Source organism: Myotis lucifugus, unplaced genomic scaffold (genome assembly GCF_000147115.1).
Source record: "Myotis lucifugus unplaced genomic scaffold, Myoluc2.0 scaffold_1, whole genome shotgun sequence".
NCBI classification, from domain to species: domain Eukaryota; kingdom Metazoa; phylum Chordata; class Mammalia; order Chiroptera; family Vespertilionidae; genus Myotis; species Myotis lucifugus.
This window is the reverse complement of record NW_005871049.1, coordinates 24,771,510-24,780,468: the sequence shown is the minus strand read 5'-3', so window position 1 is coordinate 24,780,468 and position 8,959 is coordinate 24,771,510. Positions and strand designations below refer to the sequence as shown.

Genomic DNA, 8,959 nt, shown 5'->3' with positions numbered 1-8,959 from the left:
TGTGAGGTCTTTCACTTTATTAATAAACAGGTATAATCTTTACAACTTGGCACATTTGTTTGGACTGATGTAGTATCTAACAATCTGGTACAATTTTGTCCACAGCTGTGCTCTCCAATATTCATTCATCTGTGTATGCATGCATGCACACATTTTACCCTTGAGAATGTCTGATATTTGAACAGTTCTAAATTATTTTTTATTTAACAAATAATTTAATGTGTTCAATGAGGGTAAGTTGGCTATCAAAACAGGTTCAATTTTCAGAAAAGTTGTTATTTGGAAAAATAATGTATTTACATTTTAACTTTAAGATTGTCGATGTCTTATCTAGTAGTCCATATACTTCTGATGTATGGTTACATAACCTAGGAAGCCAATAAAAATGTTTTAAAATTATCTGAATAAAATCTATCTAATGAATTCATGTTTTCTAGAGTATATTCAGTAATAATATAAATAATCCTTTATATTGTTACATATTCTGAATAGTTCCATGACCTAAATAATTCTTTATTTTATAAAAAATATTTAGTAGTTCTTTAACATGCACACATATAAAAATATAATTTAAAAAAGCACACCTTAGGTAGTATTATTACCCACAATATAATATACTTATCTGACTAAATATCATATGTCTTTCATTGCTTCTATCTAGAAAAAAGAAAAAAATGTTTCCTAAAGTTATCTCTCTAAACAGTTGAAATAAGTTTAACAAAATATGCACAACATTGGTATGTTAATTTTATATTACACTAGAGGCCCGGTGCACAAAATTATTGCATGGGTTGGGTCCCTAGGCCTGGCTGGCAATCAGGATCGATCAGGTTCCCCCGCCTCCCAGCCTCCCTGCCTCCTCCTCCGCCACCACCACTGGTTGCCTGCCATGTTCTGCACCACCCTCTGGTGGTCAGCACAAGTCATAGCGAGAAATTGAACTCCTGATCTCCCAGTCAAACTCCCAAGGGGGCAATTTGCATATTAGCCTTTTATTATATAGGATATTTTCCTGAAAGTTGTTTTGAGGAATATCCTATATCCGACTATTTCTCACTGTTAGAAAGGATTGAGGCATCTTAACTGTAATTTGGGAAGAAGGTACCTAGAAAAAAAAAAGATAAGAATCCAGTTGCTTAATTTTTTCAGTTTAATAAAATAATAGTACCTTCTGAGCCCTTTGACTTTAACCTTAGGACTGTCTGAACTCCAATGGCCATACTCCGGGACAGTTGAACAACTTTCATCAGTGCTTTTTATTTTACATTAATCCTTTTCTTTTTCCAAAAGGGCTTGTAGGGCACTTTTTTTATAATTAAGTTTACCAATACAGCTTCCATAATCATTAACTTATGGTTACTTTGGCAATTTGGGTTTAAAGTAAACAGGTTTGATAGAATATGGAAAATTCTGCCCCAAAACAACATTAGTAATTAATATCCTAACGGTGGCTTTGATACCAGAGAGAAAGAATATGAGTATGCAGTAGGCTGTGACCAAAGGTTTAAATAAAAACAATGAAAGAAAAGGTATGAAAATGTCAAACTGCATGACACATTTGGTTTTATAGCTTAACTTTGTGCTGAATATGCTGGAAAACTTCAATGACTGAGCTATATCTACTACCTTATTAGCTGGATATTTACTTACTTATTTATTCATTTGTGTGTTTATTTGGTGTTAGAAGGTATTTTTGAAAAGAAGGAAAATTAGTAACTGTTAGCTCTAATGCAATCCCTTGCCTTATCATTTTTCTCATAGTGAATTAGGATACTGGAGTCTCTTTAAGGCAAGTTAGAAGAAGATGTATGTATACATAAGACAACTAGAGAATGACAGAGAAAGATATTCAATGAAAAAGATGTGTCATCTCTTAGAAAGTATCTTAACATGTTCAGGATTAAAGGATGTAAGGGGAGAAGCATTAATATATTTGGGGTAGAGAAAAACGGTGAAAAAAATCTATGATCTGTCGAAGGGTCTATGGCTAGCCAAGATGCTATTTACCTTCAATAAAAACAGCCCTTTAATGAAATATCAACTCAGTGGTTTCTCAGAACCAGGAATATAAAATGCAGGGTTTCTGCTTGTATAAGAGTGACAAGGATAAAAGAATACTGGTTTAAAATAGCCCAAGAATTTCTTCTTTGGTCCAAAATACATTAACAGGGACCAGATTTACCCTCCTAGCTGAAACAGACGAAAAAAAAGACAAAATATATAAAATAACAGCTCTCAAGATATTAGGTGTCAGACAACAACAGAAGGCAGCAATCTCTGAGAATTGGGAAACAAACAAGGTAATCCCCATGATGATCACAGCCTTCTGCCTGGATAAAGCTTCCAGTCTGCAGTACAAGAAAAAGAGCCACACGCTCTTCCTGTGTTAAAGAGATTGATCTGGAGGACCAGGGAAGGTAAGTAGGCTAGAGTTTGCAGGGCACCACACTGGAGAAGAGATTGCTGCATATACATAAGGTCTCCCTGAAGTATCTAGTTGCGAACTTATTAGCATATGTGTGAAAATACTACCCAAAGCCTGGGAAAGAACCCATCACAGAATTAAATAGTGGCCAAAGATCACATAGGCCAGATTGGAAAACCACATAATTGAGAGGCATTAGTTAGACTACTAAAAGGGCATTACCTCACTAGTACGTAAGATTAATCTTAGATTAACTGCTGCTCAGGTCCTACTTAACAGATATTAAAAATGAAACACAAAAGGATCCAACTGTTTCGCAGTAACTTAACCATCTCCCGCAACAAAGTCCAAAAATGTTAAAATTATAAAAATATTCAGCACCCAACAAGGCAAATGTACAATGTGAGGCATCAATCAAAAGTACTAAGTATGGCTCTTCCGCGGATGGTGACTTCAGGTACGCACCATGGTCCAGTGTTTGACATACCTTCGGAGGCTGTCCTACAATACAGCCTCTAACAAAACTAGGCTGCCCCAAACCCCTGGTAATAGAGTTGTTTACCTTTATACCAAGAAGGTTTGGAAAGAACCAAAATCTGCATGTGGTGTGTGCCCAGGCCGACCTCGCAGAGTTCATACTGTGAGACGTAAAGTTCTAATGAGGTTGTCTAAAGCAAAAAAGCAGGTCAGCAGGTCCTATGGTGGATCCATGTGTGCTAAATGTGTCCATGACAGGATCAAGAGTGCTTTCCTTATTGAGGAGCAGAAAATCATTGTGAAAGTGTTGAAGGCATAAGCACAGTCAGAAAGCTAAATAAATTTAAAAATGAAGCTTTTTTGAGTAATAAAAGCAATTAAAAGTCTCAGAAAAAAAGTAACTGAGTATGTAAAGAAGCAGGAAATTTCTACCCAGAATGAGAGAAATTAGTCAACCAAAGGTTTACCCAGAAATTACATAAACAAAATTAGTAATCAAAAGATTAAAAGTTGTTATATTTTCAAGAAGCTAGATTTGACATATTAAAGATAGACATGGAAGATACTAAAAGGTCTAAATAAATATTTAGGATATGAAAAATAACAATGTCTGAGATTAAAATACACGGCATGAAATAATGAGTAGATAGATCCTGAACAAGTAAATGTTAGTAAGCTCCAAGACAGCAATTAACACTCTCCAAACTGAAACAGAGAGAAAAAATACACAAGCAGAGGCTTTGTTTGCTAAGACAAATTTAAGTTGCCAAATATATAGTAATTTGAAACCCAAAGGGAGGCAAGCAAAGGGAAACTATTTGAATAAATAATGACCAAAATTTCTGAAAAATAGAAACCCACATAACCAAGATATTCAACTCTCCCAAGTACAAGAAAGTTGAAGAAAGTTACACAAAGGCACAGTTTAAACAAATGGCTTAACACAGTGATAAAATGAATATATTAAAAAAAAAACCCACATAATATGAAAAGGGAAAAAAGCTAATGATGAGAGCAAATCCAGTGGAGCAATATTTTTAAAGTACTAAAAGAAAAAAATGAAACTGTCAACTTAGGATTCATTACCAGAATAACTTTTTTCATAAATGAAGGTGAAACACTTTTTTAGACATCCAAAAGCTGAAAGATTACATCCACAGCAGACCTATACAAGAAATTTCAAGAAAAATCCTTTGGGCAAAAGAAAAAAGATATCAGATGAAGATAAGATCTACAAAAAGAATGAAAAAGTTACTCATTTATATTATTTCTATAAAATAATATCACTATGGTTACCAAATCAAGGGGTTTGCAATTTGGAGTGCTTTTTTCAAAAACAAGATGAGGTTGTCACAAGGTAGTTTTATTTACTTGCATCAAATACAGGAGTCAGGGGATTCATATCAAAAGCTCTGTCTCTGAAGGGAGACTTAGCCATTTCTTATACACACAGTTTGGTCAATTCGATATTGATTTCTTCTTTTGCAGTTGGCCAAACTTATCAGGTTGACTTTCTGTCAAGCTTATCCTATTTAAATGTAGTCTGCAAAATATTGTGCTACATTTTAATATTTAGCAAGAATAACATTTAGTAAGAATGGCCCAGACCCTGAGACCCTTGTCCTATCTAACAATATGGCTTATAGCTTTTTGAATAATACATAGCAAATATATTTCTTGAAAATGGAAAACTACTTGTCTTAAAACAGTCAATAAAGTATAACTATTTCTCAAAGTTTCTCAGGATCCCCTCTCCAGCAAACCACCTACAATTAGATAAAATGAGAGGGTGGATGAGATGGTATAGATTGCCATCCCTGGAATCTAAACTACAGCATTAATATATTTTTATCCACTACAGAAGTTAAGAAAATTCTGCACTACTCTGAATTTCTCTTTTGGTGATGGTTTCACTCCAACCTTCTCCTGAATCTTCTGAAGAAATATTATTCAAATCCTCGTCCTGTCCCTCTACCCTCCCAACTGCCAAATAATATTCTTTCATTTTTAAGAACCTTAGCTTCACTCACAATGATCTCAAAATAGTCTGAGTCTGAAAACACTTTCACACCTATAATGCTGAGTGCCAAAAGCACAACTGAATATCAAAATATAGTTGTATTTAAAACTTAATAAAAATAGTTTACAATTAATTAATTTATATGATTGTCCAAAAACCATTAAGATATAGGCAAGACTATGCATAGCAATATGTATACTCTAAATTGCAATAAATTCACTTTTGTTTCTGACTCTTTCCTCAAGACTCCAGCCAGTCCCAATTCCAGTTGTCTCTGTACATCAACGTAAGAGTTATAAGCAAAGCAAACCATTTTTAAAAATTACATAATGAACAATTAATCCAAATATCTTTGGTGGATATAAATTGCTATTTTGCCAGGAACAGGCCTAAAAAATGATTCTAGACATTTCATATATTTCTCATTGTGTCTTGTGGGGGAGTAAAAAATGGGGGAGGACATAGAACTCATGTTGGGTATGTTATACTTATTCTCCAGGGAATTCAACTAAAAAGCAGAATCTAAAAAAATGTGTTAATTGAATCCTGTTAAAAGGCTATTATTTAGGGCAACACTTCTCAATTTTTTTAAAGAATATATTTTTATTGATTTCAGAGAGGAAGGCAGAGGGAGAAAGAGATGGAAACATCAATGATGACAGAGAACCATCAATTGGCTGCCTCCTGCACACCCCATACAGGGGATCAAGCCAGCAACCTAGTCATGTATCCTGATCGGGAATCGAACCATGGCCTCCTACTGCATAGATCGATGCTCAACCACTGAGCCACGCCAGCTGGGCTCAAATTTTAATGTGCATACAGATCACCAGAAGATCCTGTTAAAATACAGATTCAGATGCAGTGGGTCCAAAGATTCTGCATTCCTACCTAGCTCTCAAGTGTTATGGCTGCTGCTAGTCCTCAGACCACACATGAAGCAGCAGGTACCTAGAAGTGATGTCCATAAACTGCTGGTGAGGTCTTGAGAGTAGTCTGTTTTGCTACCTAGCCAGAACTCGGATTATCCAATTTTTTCTTTGTTGAATTAAATACTTAGTCTTAAGCCAAATAGCTATAGAAGATTATCTGTATGATCTTTCAAAGACTTTTTTTTAAATAAAAGTCAGCTTTAGGTTCACATCAAAATTGAGAGGAAGGTACAGAGATTTCCCATATACTACTCCCTGTTCTCCCAACACAGCGCACTTATTATCAACATCCCCCCAGAGTGGAACATTTGCCACAATTGGTGAACCTACATTGACACATCATTATCACCCAAAGTCCACACTTTACATTAGGGTTCAGTCTTGATGCTACTGTACATCCCATGGGTTTAGACAAATATATAATAATATGAGTCCACCATTACATTACCACACAGAATATTTTAACTTCTCTAAAACTCCTATGTGTTTCATTCAGCCTTCTCTCTCACCACTCCTGAAAACCACTGATCTTTTTACTGACTCCATAGTTTTATCTTCCTCAGAATGTCATATAGTTAGAATCATAGTATCTAGCCCTGCAAATTAGTTTTTTTCATTAATAAATGCAATTTATATGATTTTAACTTCTACATCTTGAAAAATGTTATTGCTTGGTAAAATCAACTTTTATTGATTCATTATAGATTGGAAAAATATAAAAAGGCAAATTTCAAGGATGTTATATAAATTTGCCCAATTTAACAAGCAATCAATGTGCTTGTTAAATTTTAATAATAGTAGAGCCTCTAATTGAAAGAATCTATATTCTTGGCAAAGACAAATAGCCCTGAAATTTATTGCTTTAATGTGTGCCAGATATATCTTCAAATTTGAACTATTAAAAGTAATATGAGGTAAGTGTTCAACCCCAAAATGTGGAGAACTTATAATACCATATGCAGCATTTTTCAAGACATATTTCCAATGCTAGAGTTAAAGAAGCTCTCATTTTTTAATTAATTGCTCCTATTTTCATTGTAAATATATAGCCAAGGCAGTCCAGTCCCAGGGCAATTGCAAAGGGTAGCAGTCGAAAGAGTTCAAATAGCAACTCTTTCATTCCGACCTTCTTATATAAAACAGATACCATTTCTGAAGAACAATGAATTGATACATATATTAAAATATACTCAGGATTTGTTTTAATCATGTGTGGTAAAGTGACCGATATGGAGACAACTACCTTTGCAAGAATAGTGTATTACTTAAATTTCCCAAGAGAAATGGGCATGCCACACAATGCATGGCTACCAGAATTTGATAGTTGGCAGAAGGAATACAGGTGAAAGCATAGCCCAGAGCATTTATTGTGCTTTCTGCACAAAGAACACTGCAAGGCAGGGTAGGCAAGTTTGAGCAAATTTAAAGTTGAATAGCTTAAATTCTTTTGATGTACTCTGGGCTATTGGGGTGGTCTCTAGTTGTCAAGTATCTAGCCCTGGCATAATTTAGGATAGAGGAAATATTGCTTTGATATGTGAGAGTTAGATAAAGAAGATGTTGGGTGCATAGCTTTGAATTGCTTGGTTTAGGTATGAAAGAATGCTAGAGGACAAGTTGTTTACTATCTCTAGGAATTAACTAAGCCTGGGAGGGGCTGGCCAGCCTTGCCCAGGATGGCCAACAGGGCCCCAAGAAGTCAAAAAATCCTAAAATACAGAATATTAAAAAACTCAATTAATTCAATATACTAACAACAAAGTACAAATCTTTCCTAACTGCAACCATTTTTTTTCTGAATACCAGTGAAACTGACTGGGACCCTGTTATCATCCTAATTAGCTAGCTAATTTTATTTTATTTTTTAAAAAATATATTTTATTGATTTTTACAGAGAGGAAGGGAGAGGGATAGAGAGTTAGAAACATCGATGAGAGAGAAACATCGACCAGCTGCCTCCTGCACACCCCCTACTGGGGGTGCCCGCAACCAAGGTATGCCCACAACCAAGGTACATGCCCTTGACCAGAATCGAACCTGGGATCTTTCAGTCCGCAGGCCAACGCTCTATCCACTGAGCCAAACTGGTTAGGGCAGCTAGCTAATTTTAAAATAGGAAGAGAGCAAAGGGGAAGCCAAACATTGTCAGCATGGTCATCTGGAAACTACAACTTCACACTCCCCAGGGAACACCAGTTCATTCCCTGCAGACCAGGGGGTTAAAGGGAGAGATGGATGCATGCACAATGAAGTCCGGGTGATGGTGACCTAGGGAAAATGCTTGCCTATCAGTCTAACCTGGGAAATAAATCATTGCTGGAGGTAATGAGGGTGAACCCCAATACAAGCCCATGAAAATTTGGGAATACATAATCCCCAAAGAGTTATCTCTCTCTTGTTCTGGTCTTACTCTCTTGCTCTGTGACCCACATGCTCACCTGTTCTGTTTCCATAGCTATATGGCCTTAGAAGATGGGCCATGCAGACTCCACATACAGGATGCTGGACTGGACAGTGCTTTAATACAGAGCAGAGACTCTAGGCAGTGGCCATAATTCTTGCCCTGCTGAAGATAAGATTGGACTTTTTCCATGGCAGGATGGAGGGAAATGCAACATTGGACACCCAGAGGTTTAATTTCACAGAAATAAAGATCACTCATCCTCCCATGCAAGTCTAAGGAAATTCCTTTCCTTGCAACATGGAAGAACTCCACTTCCACCCATAGTAGATGGGGACTCAGAAGTTGTGCCACTTATAACAACCTCAGAAACAATCTTAATCCACAGGTGATTTTGCAGCTGTAAGGGCCAACACCACCCTTCCCTGAATTAGGTTTTTTTACTCTATATCCCAGGCAAATAATTATTTTATTTGGTAAAGCTTAATCACTCTATTAATTTCCCATGCCTTTGTCTTCATGTTTCTACAGGAAGAATAACAGTAAATCACACTCTTCTGCTCACAGGACTATATCCTAAATAAACTTATGTTCAAAAGATAGGAAGGAGAAGAAAAAATAATATTTTTGCTCTATCGTATGGAGAAGATTATTTCATATGAAACAAATTCTTTTTGAACAGCACTAAAAGAAAAGATCCTGCC

The 8,959-nt window shown here is 35.9% G+C and overlaps 1 pseudogene; it reads left to right on the top strand.

Moving 5' to 3' along the window:
* Positions 1–2,891: 2,891 nt before the first annotated feature.
* Positions 2,892–3,221, top strand: LOC102440747 (annotated as a pseudogene).
* The last annotated feature ends 5,738 nt before the right edge of the window (positions 3,222–8,959 follow it).